Here is an 18914-nt window from a genome sequence, read left to right as displayed (position 1 = left end):
CATTATTTTTTTGGTAAGATGTTCCTTTATGAGTTAATTTAAGTCTAGTATCTAAATAGGTAGGTATGTTTCTAAGACATGCTTTTAAAATTTTGCCTGTATGGAGTGTCAACATGTTTATATTAATCTATACCAGAAGCATATTTCTATTTTATATCATATGAATAATATGTACTCAGAAAAGTGATGAAAGGCATCCACTGTTTTCATTCTTGCTGGTCTTTGGGGGCATTGTGTAGTGTTAAGGAATCATTCACGGAGACTCTTCAAATCTGGGCCCCAGAGTGAGTGTTTCTAGGTGTCAGATTCATCTCTTCATCTACCTTTATCTCTGACTCTGGCTTGGATCATTTTAGGCCATAAGGATGTATGCTTTTCAAACACAAGTACTCGGGGAAGTGAAACCTATCCAGAGTACAAACCAATTGATCAAGTTGAGGAGAACTTATCTTGGTAGATGCACTTGGAGGAATTTCTTCTTGAGGTTTTATCTTCATTGAGTGCTTGGACTGCTTATGGGATCAAATCACCTCTCGATTGTGATACACATAGTTTCAGTATAAATAGGAGATTTTTGGGGGGGTAGGGGCGGGGGCGTGCATGAGTGTCTGCCAGAAGATAGAGTGTAAAGCCAGGCTTGCTAATCAAGGACAATTGCTTCTGCCAGCTATGAACTAACCCTGGAGTTGGAATTGGGGCAGGGCCATGGCAGTCGCATGCTGAGCACCAGAGTGGCAGGTGTGTCCTCTACAGGGTGGGAGATCATTGTCACTCTCAACTCCCTGCTTTCTCTTTCTCTTCATCCAAGCACCCAACGGTTCAGAAAGATGGAGTCCAGTTCTCAGGCAGTCGTCCTCTGCAGGAGGAAACAGAGGGAAGTTAATCATCTGACATTATGCAGATTGAAGTTTCTGAAACGTACATATCCTACAGTAGGAGATTCATTTTTCTTTGATGAATTACTGGAGTCAGACTAGATTTTGTTTGTATTAGGAACTCATTCATTTTAGGCTTACTAAATAATTTATGTACAACTAATATTTCCTAACCAATATTGGAAAATTTAGAAAATAAAGAGGAAAGTAACCATTCATAATCTCAACATACAAAGATAATCACTTAATATTTTGTATTTGATTTTGAGGATGAGTAATATGCTACATGTTGTTTTGGTGAGGATAATCCTACCACTTCTACTGTCATTCTTATTGTTTTCATTATCATCATCATTATAATAATAAAATATTTATTAATTCCTTCCTCTGAGCAAAGCAAGTTCCAGGAAGAGTGTAGAAGATAAATAAATGGAAGATGTGAGATAAGGTGATAATTTTCTATTCAGGGCTCAATATATGTCAGGGGAGGTGATAGACAAGCAAATAAGAATTTCAATAAATTATAATATGTGAATTGTCAATGAAGTGCCACAGATAGCAAGTGCTATAGGAAGATATTGTATTAAAATATATATTGAATAACATATAGGATAGTGTTGGAAACCAGAATAAAAACATTGTTTTAATTCTTATTTTCTATGCTGGCCTTCAGTGAGAAGACACAAAATAGTTAAGGAATAAGTATATTCTGGTGACAATGAAAATAATACAGTTCAGGTGCACTACATTCTGATCTTCCAGAAGAAAGACTGGATCTTGTGAAAGTTGGTTAAATGAAATTTGCTTAATTTCTCTGTAGTATTAATTGCTTTAAGATAAGCTTTTGTCAAGAGTCTAACGTTAACATTTGATAAGTGCATGAAATGCTGATGGTCCATAGTGTGGATTGAAGGGAAGATCATATGTTTTATATTCTAGATTGGCAGCTGTCAAGGTTAGTATTCCATTATGAAATCTGGGAAATCTGACCTGAATTTCTGTTTCTTTTGCCTAGGCAATTGTCTCCATGTCTGCAAGGAGGGAATCTGAATGAAAGAGCTTAGGTCCATTGTACCTTGGATATTTTGTCCTTACCTGCCGTAAAATTTGTTGCAGAATAGAATTTTAAACCAACTTGGTACATTTTATTTTCTTTGTATCAGATGAAAGAAATGAGAACCTACTTGTTCATGCCTCATTTGAGTCGTTCTGTTCCAAGTGAAAAATGCCAAGAGAGCTGTGAAATTTCTGTCCCTAGAGAGCCTTAAGAAAAGGTGTTCAGACATTTAACTGCCTGAAATTGTGTTTGTAGAGTTTTGTGTGTCCTACTTCAAAAAACCAAGATGTATAAAACCCAGACTTAGAAAATAATATTATTAAGGATGATTCTTCTCTTTCTAATCTTAGTTATTTAGTTTTCCTGCTAAGTGAATTTATTTGACAATAAACAAATACTTAAAATTAGTGAGCATTTGACTTACGAATCTTACTCACGTAATTTATTAATTTGTGTTTGTGAAGCACTTGTCAGTTATCAAAACACTGAAATGATATCACTTGAGCCTCAGTGGTCTTACATAGTAGTCAAGGCTGGTGCAATGATTATCTTACTTTGCTGATGAGATCTGAGGATGAAAGGTTATGAGACTTGACTGGTAGCTGTGAGACATTTAGTGGGATTTGGCGCAGGCCTTTTGAAAGCAAATTCTTTGATCTTTTTAGTATGTGTGAGGCCCTCATTATTGTCTTAAAGGAGTTTTTGTTCTGTTTTAAGTCAAAATTAGATCAGTGCTGATTCTGGAAATCTGGATCATATCTGGGCCATGATTTCTCCTTTCTGCAAGCTGAGTGACCAATGGGGGAAGGAAATGTATTTGGGGCTCCCCCAAGTTATTATTTCATCAGGTGCCACTCTCTTACCAATGAAGTGTTGTGGAAGGCAATTGGGTGTTCTCAGATCAGTTCAAAAAGTAATTGTACTTTTAAAATGATCAAATAGATATTGGAATTAACTTGCTGCTTAAAATAATATGGCTTGTTATTTAAAAATAGGTAGAGTTCTTAGGAAACAGAAAGCATAGCATGTTTGCTCACGTACTAATCAAGTGTTTTCACATAGCCACATTAGCTAGATACAGTACCCCCTTTACTTGAGCACTGATAAATTAGACTGTGCATTTAAGAGAACCAACATAAAATCAGTTCATTAATTATTGAGTCATTACGTTGGAGCCACAGTTTACATAGATTAATTTTTGAACTTAATGGGATCAAATGTTTGCATAAAATATCTAGGGAGAAAAAGATATATTAGTAGTGAGCATTACTAGGTTAGACTTCATATGTCGAGGTAATTTTACTTTGTACTTCGGTTTAGGAAATTTATTATTATTTTTTTCTGAACATTTACTTGTATCTACATAGTGACTGTAGAGAATTGGCAAATGTCAGAAAAGGACAAAAAAGAAAATAATTCCTTGTAACCTTCTGTTTGAGAACGTTTTTTTGGGTGAGAGAAGAAGGGTGAAGTCATTTAGAAGAAGGAATTAGTGCGGCACTAGAATGACTTAGCAAATTCAGGAGCAAGCAGAGCAGAGCTGGGAGCAGGAGCATGTGCACTGGGGATAGTTACATGTGAGTTTGCTTGGCTAGAATATGTGGACCATGAATTCCCAGAAAAGAGATTTATTGTTCTCAGAGTAAAGGCTTGTAGAGCTCTTCCAGCCCAGGACTTGTGTCTTCCAGGTAAGGAAACCAAATTGAGTTACTCAAATTAGTTAGTGGAGGAAGAATTGGGGCTGGAATCCCAGCTTCTTGCTTATTATGTTGCCATTGCTTCTGTTTTATTATCTCTTACTAGGGGCCCAGTGCACGAATTCGTGCACCTTGAAAGGAACTGTGGGCTGTGAGGCTGTGGTGGGCACAGGGGCAGGTCTTGACCCATCCTCCACGCCCCTGCCCAGCCCCTCCCACCACGGCTCTGGTCCCCTGTCTGCTAGCAGCCCTCCACCGCCACTTCACTCCCATGCACTAATGGTGCTGGCCCACTCTCACCCACTGACAGCATGGAGTGATTGGGGCCGGCACTGTCAGTGGGTGTGAGCGGCAGCTTTGGCACCGGCAGCGGGTGCGAGTGGGGCCAGCACCAGCAGCAGCTGCGAGTGCCGGGCAGGACCGTGGTGCACAGGAGTAAAGAATTTTTAGTAACCACCAGAGGCTTGCCCCGATGACAGCCACCGGTGCCCCTCCTTGATCTGCAGCCCCGCTCACCTGTTCCACCATCCTGCTGCGGCTAACGCCCACCATGTTCCATGCTCTGCTGCCTGCTGCCGCTGCCGCCATGTTCCATGCACGCCCCCTGGTGGTCAGCGCACATCACGGCAACCGGTTTGGTTGTTCTGCAGTTTGGTCTATTTACATATTAGCCTTTTATTATAAAGGATGTTTCCATTGTTGGTACTGGGACTGAGGACAGCAAAGTAAAAGCAGAGCTTTTAAAAAATATTAAATTTATTGTGGTGACATTCCATGATACATCATCTATATATTACATTGTGTGTTTACCACCCAAAGTCACATCTCCTTCTGTCACCATATATTTGATCCCCTTTACCCTTTACTACCCCTTTCCTTCCTTCTAGCAACCTTTATACTGTTGTCTGTGTCTATGAGTTTTTGTTTGTTTGTCTTGTTTGTTCATTTGTTGCTTTCAGTTTTATATCCTACATAAGAGTGAAATCATATGGTTTTTGACTTTTTCTGTCTGACTTATTTCATGTAACGTGATATTCTCAAGATCCATCCTTGTTGCAAATGGCAGTATTTCATCTTTTCTTATGATTGAGCAGCATTCTGTGGTACTTATGTACCACATCTTCTTTATCCAATTATCTGTTGAGGAACATTTTGCTTGTTTACATGTATTGGCCACTGTGAATAATGCTCCAATGAACCTAGGAGTGCATATATCTTTGTGAATAAAAAGCAGTACTTTTTAAGAGTAAATTGTCAGTGTTAGGAAAAGGATTAGAATGGGAAGTTATTTGAAATAGGAAAACCAGTTAAACTTATTTAGATAATTCAGGCATGAGGTGATACAGAGTGAAAAAGATGGAGGAATCAATCATGACTGGAGTTTCAAGCTGGATGATAAGGAGGAAGGAAGTGCCATTAAAATAAATGAGTTCATTTGGCGAGTAAACTTGTTTTGTGAAGATCAAGTTCAGTTTTGAATAAATAAGGACATCAAGGAGAAATGTTGTAATAGGCAGACAAGGATAAAGGGCTGATATTATAGATGTTAAATTATACTTTGCAAATAATGAGGCTTGACTAGTAGGACAGCATGTAATATAGGACCAATTTCTTTATACAGTGCAACTGAGGGCGGTTTAATTCTGGAAAAGTGTCTCTAACACTATTGCTTCAAGAAAAATATACCTTATCTATTACATGTGTCACTGAATGAAACATCTGGTTAATTAACTGGTATGGGCACACTCACCTCAAAAAGTCCTTTACTGTGTGATTGTATGATGCTTCTTTTTCTACAGTTAAAGTTCTGTAAAATCTGTGTGATTGTATGATGCTTCTTTTTCTACAGTTAAAGTTCTGTAAAATCTTCCGCCTTTGCAGAGTGGATTTGTGATAGGGTATGATGTGATAACATGTGATTGTAATTCAGTTTAATAATGTTAACTAGTTTCATTTGGGCAATATATTTGCCCTAGTCACTCATCAGTTGTGGTTTTTAAACTTATGTGTATGGGTGAATTTGTTCACCTCCTCTTTGTGGATTTCTAAGGGTTTCTATGACTTTTAAACATAGAGGGTGGCGCAAAAGTAGGTTGTTTGTTTGAAAATAATACAATAATTCTATATAATAAAGAGCTAATATGCTAATTAGACTGGAGGACAGAATGACCTTCTGGAATGACCTTCCGGAACCACTAGTGGGCGAGGGGGTGGGCCACAGGGCCAATAGGTAGCCAGGGGGCCGTGAGTGCCGAGTTAGCCAGGGCTGCGAGGGCCTACCCTTGTATGAATCTCCTGCATTAGGCCTCTAGTTAATAAATAATGATGCAAGAATAAACTCTGTGTTTTGCATGCTCACAACTGTAAACCAACTTTTGCCTCACTCTGTATTTATTAATTTTATTCATTATTAACCAGCTTACTTAAATTCTTGGTCCTAGATGTTCCCAAAACCTGTGTTCTAGCCTTTTTCACATTATGTTGTCATCATCTGCGTAGGTTCCAATCCAAAGTTAACTGTTCAGTAGCTGCTTGAATTTGCAAGTTATTAAAATTCTTCATGTTTCAGTTTCCTCATCTCTAAGACAGGACAGTATGTGTTTCTACTTACCTCTTGGGCCTGTTGTGAGAATGAAATTATTAAATATGGCAGGCACTTGTGAAATAGCCTGGCACATAGCAAGCACTCAGGTATTATTGCTGTTATTGCCGATCTTCTTCACTCACTCTCCTGTTCATGGGTCACCGTTGTATACCTTGGACCTAGATAAGTGTCTGCACTTAATAATTTTTAAAACTAATTGAATAAGGAAGGCGGCAAAGGAAGGTCTCGCAGCGTCTCATAGGATAAAACAAGAAGAGGCCAGCTCTTTTATTTGACAAGTGCTATTTATTTCCGTTCTTGCTGAGCTGTACTGTAGGTGAAAACTTTCCTTAGTCGCTGAGATTTAATGTTACTGATCCCAATATGGTGCCGTAAAGAAAACAGTTTGGTCTAATCTGAGTTGGGAGTGGGTAATAATTTCCCAGTGGCTTAAAAAATGTGCTAACCAAACAACTCTCTTGTTGGTAGTATTTTTGTTGCCATCATAAAGTGAAGGACAAGACAGGCTAGATAATTTGCAGGGCCTGGAGCAAAATGTAAAGGTGGAGGGGGAGGTCCAGCTTGGGTGGGAGAGTAAATTTTCTTTTCCCATGGGCTGCCACCCCAAACTGCAGATGGTTGACCTGCAAGTGCCCGGATTTGCTTGGTATCTGAATTGGAGGTGAGCAAGAGGGCCCTGCTGAGTCACCCACCTGGTGGACTGTGGTGTTGCCAGCTCATCAGCATGGGATGGCCAAGGCCTCTCCAGCCCCTTCCTGAAATCCAGTGACTGCAGCCCACTTCTGGGCCTGGTGGGGAGGCAATGGGCATGGGACTGCACATGAACCAAGGCCCTGAGCCATATTCATAGTCCTATTAGACTTCATGTATGAAGCACAAATTCAAATATTCTGTTAAGAATTTCAAAGACTGTTACTTTTCCCTTATTATTATCAATCATTATAGATGTGCTGTACTTAATGGTTTTGGACAACATGATGTTTTAACTATTTTCTCAAAGTTTGCTACCAGTAGGTATTATTTCTGTTTTACACACCTGAAAACAGAGGTTCAGAGTGGTTGATAAGTACCTTTCCTAAAACCACGCAGGAATTGGCAAAGCTGAGATTTAAACTTGGGAAAGACTGTCTTACTCATTAGCCTGTACTGTTTCCACTGGCTCTAATGAAAATTTTAGCGTCTAATCTACATGACACATAAGTATCAGCTTTCTGGTGCCTCAGGAACTTCCCATTTAGTGAATTAGTATGTGTATTTTTAAGTGCTCTGTGGGTTTTAAACTCTATAAAATTTTTAGTTATTAATAGGGATCTAGTCCTCTATGCAATAGGATTGTGTATCTACCAGTTGGGTATTTTTCCCAAGTCTTCTGTTCACAAGACTTCTATACAGCTCAGATTTCCTTCCTTGAGCATGATTTCCAGCCTCAAGTCTGTCTGCTGTCATCTCTGAGTAGCTTCTGTTGGTTATTGTTCTCTGCATTGATGGGACCGGTCCCTGTGTGTGAGAGAACATAAGAGGGAAAAAAGGAAGGACTCTCAAAGGGAAACTAAGCTCATTAAAAACATCGAGTGACCTCAAGGGACTTTTAGAGCCTTTTTTGAAAAGCCTTGTTTACTAGTAGCCTTCTCTGTTCAGAGACTCACTACAAAGAGCATAGACTGCAGTCAGGCAGACCTGCCTCAAGTCCTGTCTCTGCTCTATGACCTGGGGACTTTGGACGTGTGTCTTAACCTCTTTAAGCCTTAACATTTTCACCTGTAATATTAATATTAATACTTACTTCCAGATTACTTTAGGATCACATGAACTCAGGTATGTGCTGTGTTTGATGTAGTACTTGGCACATGGAGTGCTCTCAGTAAATGCTAGCTAGCATTATACATTGAAGGCTAGGCTTGGAAGAGTAAACCAGCGATATAGTCTGTGCTGAATTAGAGTGATCTGCAGTAATGCGCCCTCTGTAGACTAAAGTGATCCTGATAAGACCACAGTGGAAGTTTCTTGAGCTCCTAGTCCCAGGTTTGGTCGACTCAGCTTCATCACGAGTGTTTAACTATGGGATACTTGATGATTTGATCCAGTAGTCCTTGGAGCGAAGGTGTATATACTCATACTTAATTCAATATTTTACCAAGCACCTGCAACTGCGAGGCACCATGCAGATGCTGGTGATACAGAAAGAAAATGTGTTCCTCTGACTCTTTTGGAGCTCACATTTCCAACTGTGGACAAATAGGTAAACAAATGACTGGTAAAACATGATGTGCTTTAAGTTTCATGCGAAATGCTCTAGGGCAGGGGCAGGAACGTCCAGCCCTAGGGCCATATAAGGCCTGTGAAATCATTTGGTCTGGCCCTGCCAAGGCATTAGGGGTGAGTTAATTAAATGTTTGACCAAATATAGCAGGCTAATTTTTAAGTTGATAATTTCATATGGCCCTCCAATGATGTTATAAATATCCAAATGCCCCTAGGTAGAACCAAGGTTCCCCACCCCTGTTCTAGGGCATCAGATGAGTTGGGTAGAAGCTTATCTTTGTTGATACTTTTTCTTCAAGAGTAAGAATTTTCTTACAGTAAAAGCATTATCAGTAAGTTTAACCAATTATTTATTATTATTTTTTTCAATTACAGTTTATATACAATATTATTTTGTATTGGTTTTAGGTGTACAACATAGTGGTTAAACAATCATATACTAGTACTGTACAAAGTGTTCCCCATGATATTTTTAGTACCCAGCTGGTACCATGAATAGTTATTGAAGTATTATTGACCATATTTCCTATGCTGTATTTTATATCCCCATGATTGTTTTGTAACTACCAATTCATACTTCTTAATTCCTTCATAGTTTTTGTCTAGTCACCCAACCCCTCTCTCTCTGGCAACCATCAGTCTGTTCTCTGTATCTATGAGTCTGTGTCTGTTTGTTTATATTGTTCCTTAGATTCCTCATATAAGTGAAATCATACGGTATTAGTCTTTCTCTGACTGACTTATTTTACTTAGCGTAATATTCTCTAGATCCATCCTTGCTGTTGCAAATGGTAAGATTTTGTTCTTCTTTTATGGCTGCATAATATTTCATGGTATATATGTACCACAGCTTTTTATCCACTTGTTTACTGATGGGCACTTGGGTTGCTTTCCATAGCTTTGCTCTTGTAAATAATGCTTCAATGAACATAAGGGTGCATATATTCTTTAGAATTTAATGAATTATTTTGATAGTTTTAAATGTGATTGATCCCTCACCAAACATATTTAAAATGTAACTTAACTTTGGCTATTTAACTGAAAACATCCTATCTGTAAACTTTTCTAATAATTTTATTTATCCAAAATAGTTACAACTTGGGTAAATAGGAGTTACAGGCAAATTTTTTTTCTGCCAATTACATAATGAAACTCATAGTTTTAATGTATAAAAGGTTTCTTAGCCCAACAGAGTGGATGTATATTACAAATGAACATTTACACTCATGGGAAATATTGTTGGCATTTGAGGAGGAGTGAGTCTCTTAAAAGCTAGTATAACAATGTTAACGAGCAGAATAATGACTAGACATTGACAATTAAGAATATTAGCTACATTGTATTAAATGTGATCTAATAGGAACAATGCTAAGGAAAGATATACACTTCTATAGCATATATAAAAGATTAAAATATATTGAATATATCATGTATATAATAATTCAAATTGAATCACAACATTGTATGGGATAAATTATTTTCCTCATTTTACAGATGAAGGAACTAGAACTTGCTTGAAATAATATAAAACTGTGTGATAGAATGAAAACTAAATTTTAGAGCCTTTGTTCTTTTCACCTTTTTTTGAATAGGATTCTTTCTCAACAAAATTCATAGTACAATAACTTAAATTACAAAAGCATTATCCAAACTTGAACAGTTTGAGCCAAAAATCTATGCTACCATTCTAGCTCATCATGAGCCTCCCTAGTGCTAGTTGAAATGAATAAAAAAGTTTGGAAGTAAAAGTAGCTAAAGTCTGTCAGTTTGCTTATATTTGTAAATAGTCATTACTTTTCTGTTTTCAAATAAATTGCTGTTTTCAGTGCACTAGCAGTACTTAGTAAAGAGCTCAACCATTACAAATAAGATGTGACATTTTAGGTAAGCAGTTGAGAGAAATATCTTCTAGTTGAGATATTAGTATTATTAATTACTCAAAAAATTTTTCCCTATGGTAACATGCAGTTAAAATTTAAGTTGTTTATTTAAAATATATTTTATTGATTTTTTACAGAGAGGAGGGGAGAGGGAGTTAGAAACATCGACGAGAAAGAAACATCGATCAGCCTCCTGCACACTCCCTACTGGGGATGTGCCCACAACCAAGGTACATGCCCTTGACCGAATCGAACCTGAGATCCTTCATTCCACAGGCTGATGCTCTGTCCACTGAGCCAAACTGGTTCGGGCTTAAGTTGTTCTTAAAAGTACTTCTGTTATAGCACTTGAAGTACCATTTTTTTTAAAAATATATTTTATTGATTTTTTACAGAGAGGAAGGGAGAGAGATAGTTAGAAACATCGATAAGAGAAACATCGATCAGCTGCCTCCTGCACATCTCCCACTGGGGATGTGCCCGCAACCCAGGTACATGCCCTTGACCGGAATCGAACCTGGGACCTTTCAGTCCGCAGGCTGACGCTCTATCCATTGAGCCAAACCGGTTTCGGTTGAAGTACCATTTTTGCTGTTCTATTTTTCAGGTGAAAAATTAGTGTTGTGGAAATTTTGAAATATACAAAGTAGACAGTATATAGTATGATGAACCTTCATATGTCCATTATCTAGCTTCAGCAGTTACCAACTCTTGGCTAATCTTGTTTCATCCATATCCCCATTTTCTTCTCTCTCTGTGAAGCAAAGCAGATCTTAGACATATCATTTCATTTGTAAATATTTCAATATGTAATTCTAAAAGATAGAAACACATTTTAAAAGACATACCATAACTTATCATACCTGAAAATAAAAGCTAATAATTCTTTAATATTATTAAATAATTCAGTTAATGTTCCATTGGCCAGTGGTTTTATAAAAGTCATATTTTTACATTTTGTGTGAATCAGGGTCCAGATATTGCCCTTTACATTTAGCTACTATGTATTTTATCACCTCTTTTACCATATAGATACTTTACGCCTGATGCATGAAATTCATGCAAGAGTAGGCCTTCACGCTGCAGTGGCTGCCTCGCTCCTGCGGCTACAGCCCCGGCTTCCACCGGAAGGTTGTTCGGAAGAATGTCCAGTCTAATTAGCACATTATGCTTTTATTATTATAGATTCTCCTCCATCTTTTTTTCTTCTTGTAATTTATTTGTTGAAGAAACTGGGTGATTTGCCCTGCTAGATATTGCTGATTATTCTATGGTGGTGTTTAACATGTTCCTTTGTGCTGTGTTTTTTTTTTTTTATAAAATGGTAGAAGGATCTAGAGCAGTGGTTCTCAACCTTCCTAATGCCGCAACCCTTTAATACAGTTTCTCATGTTGTGGTGACCCCCAACTATAAAATTATTTTCGTTGCTACTTCATAACTGTAATTTTGCTACTGTTATGAATCGTAATGTAAATATCTGATATGCAGAATGTATTTTCATTGTTACAAATTGAACATAATTAAAGCATAGTGATTAATCACAAAAACAATATGTAATTATATATGTGTTTTCCTATCCCCTGTGAAAGGGTCATTCGACCCCAAAGGGGTCGCGACCCACAGGTTGAGAACTGCTAATCTAGAGGCTTAATCAAATTGCGATCCTCTTCCTCTTTCTTCACACTTGCCTTCCTTTCTCCCTCCTCCCCTTCCTTCTTTTCTCCTTTCCTTTTTCATTTCCTTTTTATACCCTCTCTATCCTCCTCACTTCATATTATATGAATGGTATATCTTCTTTCTTCAGGAGACATATAATACATGCTTATCTTTCTTTTTTTGCTGCTAGCAGCTGTTACACCTAGATACTTTGATTCATTATGAGTTGCAAAGTACAATATTTTAATTATCATTGCATCTCAACTTATTATGTAGACTGTTTCTACAAAGAGAAACTTCTCATCTACTATTTGTTTAGCTAATTGTACAGTTAGTATTAAAAATTTGGATAAATGCTTGATTTTTTTCTCAGTTTTTGAATTCTTAATGGTAGAAGTAATTGGGGAAATTTTGATGTATTTACAAAAAGCACCTAGAGAATATAGAATAGTTACAGAACCAAATCCTAAACATGTATTGATAAACTAGCAAAAAATGGAAAATAATTGGTTTTGAAGGACTATGAAGCAGTTTTAATGAAAGTAGCTTTAAAAAAACAAACATGCAATGCTTTGAGCAACAGACCTTCTGTAAGACATTCAGTGATGAAGAGCACGGGCTCTGGAGCCAGACTTCCTCTATTAGAATTTTGGTTCTTCACTGACCAGTAAAACTTTGGCAACTTATTCAATGTGTCTGTGCCTCAATTTTCTCATCTTTTAAAACTGGATAATAATAGTGTCTCCCTCAAATGTTTGTTGTTGAGGATTGAATGAGTTTATACATAGACACTTAGAGTAGAGCCTAAATGTAAGCTCTCAGTTAATGTTCATTGTTGGCTCTGGTCATTATTTTTCTTTCTCTTATGGCAGAAAGAAGGAGGGAGGGAGCTTCCGATGCTTATTTTATCCAAGTCACAGAGTCTTTTGATAGTTTTTTTTTCTCATTCATTTTATATCTTCTGGACCTCTTAAAGTCACATTTGTAAGCCCTACTAAATAAAAGTGTCAAACATTGCACATCAATCAATAGTGATAGCATCATAAAAATAGAAACAATCAAACATTATGTGTTTCTTGCTTTTACAACTACTATGAAGCTAAATAGGATTAAAAATTTACTTAGATATGTGGTGGTGTTTTCTATTGAACTGTGAGCTTTTAGAAGGGAGGGACTTACTTTATACTGTTATATCTAATGCAGTGCTGGTATTAATTATGAGACTTAGGCCTCTAAGATTTGCTTTGTTAACTATACTAACACCTAATTTATTAGGTTTGCCTAGTAATGTGCTTTTCAGATTCACAAACAAGTGAGTTTCCTAGCTATATATTACTTGAGTTAAAGTATAATTAATCCTTTGAATTTAGTATTTTTAAAATTTATTTTTAAATTATTATGATGGTAATATTTCTTACAAGCACCAAGTACTTTCCATCCTTCTTAAACAGAATATAATTCATCATTATGCATACTATTTATTTGGGTTGTAGTACAGTATATTCTTGTAGGAATGGTTATTTGGTGCTATATCATATATTCTTAGGATGGTTTAATTTAATGCGACTGACCAGTGCTTCTAACCTGCTAGAAAATTATTTGATTACTGACTTCATTAGAACTTTTTAAAAACTAGGATTAAACAAGATCTAAACCAAGCTTGAGGGTGTCTTCTCAAGAGTAAAAAGCAGCAGGTTAGCACATAGACCATGTGGCATCTATTTAACTAGCTCTATACCTTTATAAATCACTTTATCACATTGCTGAGGTTGATGTGTAGCCTTTAGGCAAGTGAGATCTTATTATATTTGGATCTGAACAGAAGAATGAAATGCTGAGCTCCAGTCTTTCCATACTTTTTTTTAAATATATTTTTTATTGATTAAGATATTACATATGTGTCCTTGTCCCCACGTTACCCTCTACCCCCCCCCCCCCCATGCCCTCACCCCCCTGTTGTCCGTGTCCATTGGTTAGGCCTATATGCTTGCATATAAGTCCTTTGGTTGATCTTTCCCCCTTACCCCTCCCCTCCCCTACCTTCCCTCCAAGACCCGACAGTCCAATCAATGCCTTTCCATCTCTGGATCAGCCCTTGTTCATCAGTTTATGTTGTTCATTATATTCCACAAATGAGTGAGATCCTGTGGTATTTCTCCGCTCTCCAGTTCCATCCATGCTGTGGCAAATGGTAAGAGTTCCTTTTTCTTCTTCCTCTTCTTAAACAATACCTTTCAGCATTTCATATAATGCTGGTTTGGTGGTGATGAACTCCTTTAGCTTTTTCTATCCGTGAAGCTCTTTATCTGACCTTCTATTCTGAATGACAGCTTTGCTGGATAAAGTAATCTTGGTTGTAGGTTCTTGCTATTCATCACTTTGAATATTTCTTGCCACTCTCTTCTGGCCTGCATGGTTTCTGTTGAGAAATCAGCTGACAGTCATATGGGTACTCCCTTGTAGGTAACTGACTGTCTTTCTCTTGCTGCTTTTAAGATTCTCTCTTTATCTTTTGCTCTTGGCATTTTAATTATGATGTGTCTTGGTGTGGTCCTCTTTGGATTCCTTTTGTTTGGGGTTCTCTGCGCTTCCTGGACTTGGAAGTCCATTTCTTTCACCAGGCAGGGGAAGTTTTCTGTCATTATTTCTTCAAAAAGGTTTTCAATATCTTGCCCTCTCTCTCCTTCTGGTACCCCTATAATTCTGATGTTGGTACGCTTGAAGTTGTCCCAGAGGTTCCTTACACTATCTTCATATTTTTGGAATCTCTTTTCTTTTTTCTTTTTCGGTTGGGTATTTTTTGTTTCTTTGTATTTCAAATCTTTGTCTTGATTCTTGGGATCCTCTTGTCTGCTGTTGGATCTCTGTAAATTATTCTTTATTCCAGTCAGTGTATGCTTAATTTCTAGTTGGTCCTTTTTCATGTCCTCCATGGTCTCACTATACTTATTGAGGGATTCATTAAATTTATCGGCAGTTTCCATAAAATTCTTGAAAAACCTTATAAACGTGGCCTTGAACTCTATATCCAGTCGTTTGCTTTCCTCCATTTCTGCCATTTGTGACCTGTTTCTTTGTCTCCGCATTTTGGCTGCTTCCCTGTGTTGATAGAGTGGCCCTGCACGCCAGGTGTCCTGTAGGGCCCAGTGGCTCAGCCTCCCCAGTTACCTGAGGTGGACACTCTTGGTGCACTCTTGGTGCCTTGGTTGTTGTAGGATCACTGGGAGGAATTGACCTCCAGGCCAATTGGCTGTGAGAATCAGCTGTGTCTGGAGTGGGAGAACTTCTGTGCAGAAGACACCCTTCTGGGGCAAGACTTGCTTCAGTGGGGCTTTGGTGCTCACTGAGTCTGCTCCCTGAGTGTGTCCCTTATGGATCTGAGGAGTTGCAATCTGGAGGGTCCCCCTCTGACCACTGGGTGCAGTGGCTCCTGGATCTAAGGAGGTGCTAGTTCAGCCTCTGCCTGAGGCCACACAGCAGGAGCCACGAAGAGGCTCAGCTGTGAAGCAAAGCAAGCTCAGCAGTGAAGCAAAGCAAGCTCAGCAGTGAAGCAAAGCAAGCCGCTGCGGGGCCTTGGGCCTTCTCTTGGAAGTTCCGGGTCTGCCTGGCTCGGCTGCAGTTAGGTACATTCACATGCAAAAGCCTCTGCCGCAGCCTGGGTGGGGCGGGGTCTCAGGGAGTCAAAGGGCGGAGGAAGCAGCTATGGCCGATTCTCTGCCCAGCCCTAAGGAGTCCCGCGTCTCAGTGACCTGACAATTGCTGCAAGCACCTCCGAGGGAAAGTCGCCCTCAAGCTCGCCCGCTGCCTGACCGTCCAGCCTCTCCCTGTATGAGTCCTGGGTCCCCAGAGACTTCCCGGAACCAGAGTTCAGAGCAGTTGGGAGCTTGTGATTCAAAAAGACAGCCGCGTCCTCAGGTGCCACTCCTTTCCCGCGCGCGAGTCGCCGTACCTCTGCACTTCACCTCCGCAGCTCCTCTGGCTCTCAGCGTGCTTTTCTTTCCCTCTAGTTGTAGAATTTACACTCAGCCAGCCTTCCTGTTGTTCTGGATGATGTCCACTCTGTCCCTTGCGGTATTCTTCAATTGTTGTGGGAGGCAGCAACTTCCCGGTGTTTATCTATGCCGCCATCTTAGTTTCTCCCAGTCTTTCCATACTTGATTGAACGTATAGAGTTGGGGTTCTGAGTCCGAATTCTTATTAATCCAGAGTCCATTTCCATTGCTGCTTGACTCGTGTGACAAAGAAGTCAGTACTGTTCGTTATTACAGTTTATACAAATTATGTGGTATTAGTGATAGTCTTTTAATTTCAAACACAAATTCTTTGTCCTTGTCTTATTATTGGCATTATAAATTGAATTTGAATTTTTTAAACATCTAACAGATAGGTAGATATTCAAAATGTATTTTATAACATTGTAAGTTATAGAGTAACAGGTCATTTAATATGTGCTTTTAATGGGTCCACATTTAATATCTTGGTTACTATGGTTTTTTTCTATGGGCTATGAGCTGAGTATACAAGTTCATTTACGTATAGGAAATGATTGAATGTGCCTCTTTTATTTACAGATTGTAAAATGATAGAAAACCGTTTAAAATGTAAAATAAAGTACCTTTGAGGGACTTAGGGTTAGACATGGATTCACTTCTAGTTTGTCTTAGAATCTTAGTTTATTCACAACTGCCCAGTATTGCGAGGATTAAATCAGATACTGTGTTAACATGCCTGTCGCAATATTTGATTCTTTACGACCTCCTTTCTCGTTATCTTTTTCACCTATATAATTTTGAATTTAGATACAAAGAAGATAAAAATGTAAGTAAAAAAGAGCAAGATGCATTTATTAAACAAAAGAACTATTGCTTTCATATGTGCTTCACTATGAAGGATATTTTACTTTTATTCATTTATGTTTATGCAGAGGTTATCTTTAAAATGGCTTTCATTGGATTGAAGTAGAAACATAAGAATTAGAGCATATTTTCATTTTTGAAGTGACTTCATTTGTAGAAAAATTTAGTATACTTAGAACTATTTCCTGTTTCTTAGGGAATTTTGTCATTTGCATATGCTCAGAGAAATTACAGTTAACCCATGATAGGCATTAGTGTGGAGGGATGATGGACCCCAGGCTGTCTAGAGCTCCCCTCCCACCCCGCAACACTTGACTCTGCTGCAGGTGCCCTTGGTGTTATGACTTTGAGGCCCCAATTACTTTGACTTCTTTGTGTCAGTTTGTTTATTTTTAAAAATGAGAATGATGTGTCTGTTGGCTCTGCGTCCCTTCCAGATTACTGTTGTGAAAATAAATTGAGGTCATGGATATGAGTGTTTTATTTTAAAAAAAAGTAAGGTAGAGTATTAATATTGTGAACTGTTAAAGGTTACTAAATGGAAATTAACAGTTACATGAAGAAGATCTTTTTAAGTATGAAAAATTTGAATGTGATTATAGCTTAATACCCCTGGAACAGTAGTAAGACATGGCCATCTTATATATTGTTTCTGAAAAAACTGGCAAGCAGAAAAGAAGTAGAAGCACAAGAAAAGAGAAAGAAGAAGTGGTGGAGGAAAGAAAATAAAACCAATTAGATGGTCTTGAAAGCATTGGAGTTTCTGGCACTACAGATTTTTTTTCTTGGAAATATTTTAAAAGAATTATTAATCTATGGATTACTTAGACTGTAGTTTCTATTAAAAGGTGTTTACATTATTTTTAGTGTTTTTATACCCCAAGTTTTATATTCTTGCGGTGGAAAAGAAAATCTAGTTCTGATTTTTCCCTTCTCTAGAATTTTAGCCACTCATCTGGATGCCTTGGTGTGTGTGCTGCGAGGCTTAGGAATACTCTAAGTGTTTCTTCTAACTCCATCAGGTTGGTTGGTTTTCGTTTTAACTCTCTTGCTCTTCAACCCACCAAGTGCATGTCATCATCTTATCTCTGTTTGGGCTGAGATTTTTTGCATAGGCTTTTATTCTTGGTCTCCCAAAATGTATGCCTCGGCTTTTTATAAGTGCCAGGATAGTATTGAGCAAATGTGGTTACTGTATTTCTTTCTAGTAACTATGTTTTGAGAGGATTTTCCTATATCTTGAAAGAGAAATACTGGTTAGATGATAGTAAACTTACTATTTTTGTGTACATTCTGTTGTTTTAGGTGTTATCTGCTTCTAGTGTGGTGGTCGTTATCTGTAATTAGATGCTTTGGTCATCTTTTGTCTAATGTTGCAGCTGCTGACTGTCTTTGTGTCTTAGTCTAGTGGAACGCGTTATATTTTCCTCGCACAATTTACTTATTCATTATTCAGTTCCTGGCTAAGTGACTGAGGGGGCTGTGTTCATGGCCTTTCACAATGATTAGTGACCTGTCCTTTAATCTTTAGAGCTAGCTCAACAGTTTTAATTCTCTGGCAGCCACTTTAACCTCTCATTTATTGCTTGGCTGACTCATCTGGAAACTACTTTTGTATTCTCTTTATAGAATTGCAAATTATATTCTTTTGTGTCTTTAAGAAATGTTGCTTTTTACTTTGTAAACAATCGGCTTATTTAATTTCCCCTATAAATAATTTCTTTGATTTCCCAAAAAGGAATTGACCAGTCAATCCAAAGAATAGCTGTAGGGGGCATTTGCCATTATTTTTTCTTTTTTAAGATATTGAGTGTAGGATGTAGCAGAAAGACCTGGGTTCATAGTCTTCACTATCTAATTCTTGTAAAATTATCCTCTCTGTGCTTCAGACCTCATAGTTATAAAATGGCTGTAGTATTACCTATATTAGAATTAAATGAGAGCATATAGGAAGTGCCTAGTATAGTATGGGGTATAAATATAGCAAGTCCTTGAATAGCCTTATTTCATTATAATGTTGACAAG

At 37.9% G+C, this 18914-nt stretch overlaps 1 protein-coding gene across 5 annotated transcripts in view; it reads left to right on the top strand.

Moving 5' to 3' along the window:
- Nucleotides 1-18914, top strand: part of EPS8 (epidermal growth factor receptor pathway substrate 8) — a 172561-nt gene that overhangs the window by 30007 nt on the left and 123640 nt on the right. The window contains exon 1 of one of the 5 annotated variants that reach the window (XM_059682299.1): nt 17890-17911. The exons of the other annotated variants lie outside the window; for them this stretch is intronic. The gene's annotated coding sequence lies outside the window, so the exon portion shown is untranslated. Of the gene's footprint in view, nt 1-17889; nt 17912-18914 lie in introns of those variants that run through there. 5 annotated transcript variants of the gene reach the window in all.

Source organism: Myotis daubentonii, chromosome 2, assembly GCF_963259705.1.
Source record: "Myotis daubentonii chromosome 2, mMyoDau2.1, whole genome shotgun sequence".
Lineage (NCBI taxonomy): Eukaryota > Metazoa > Chordata > Mammalia > Chiroptera > Vespertilionidae > Myotis > Myotis daubentonii.
Note: the sequence above shows the minus strand (reverse complement) of the source record. Positions and strands in the feature narration are given on the sequence as shown.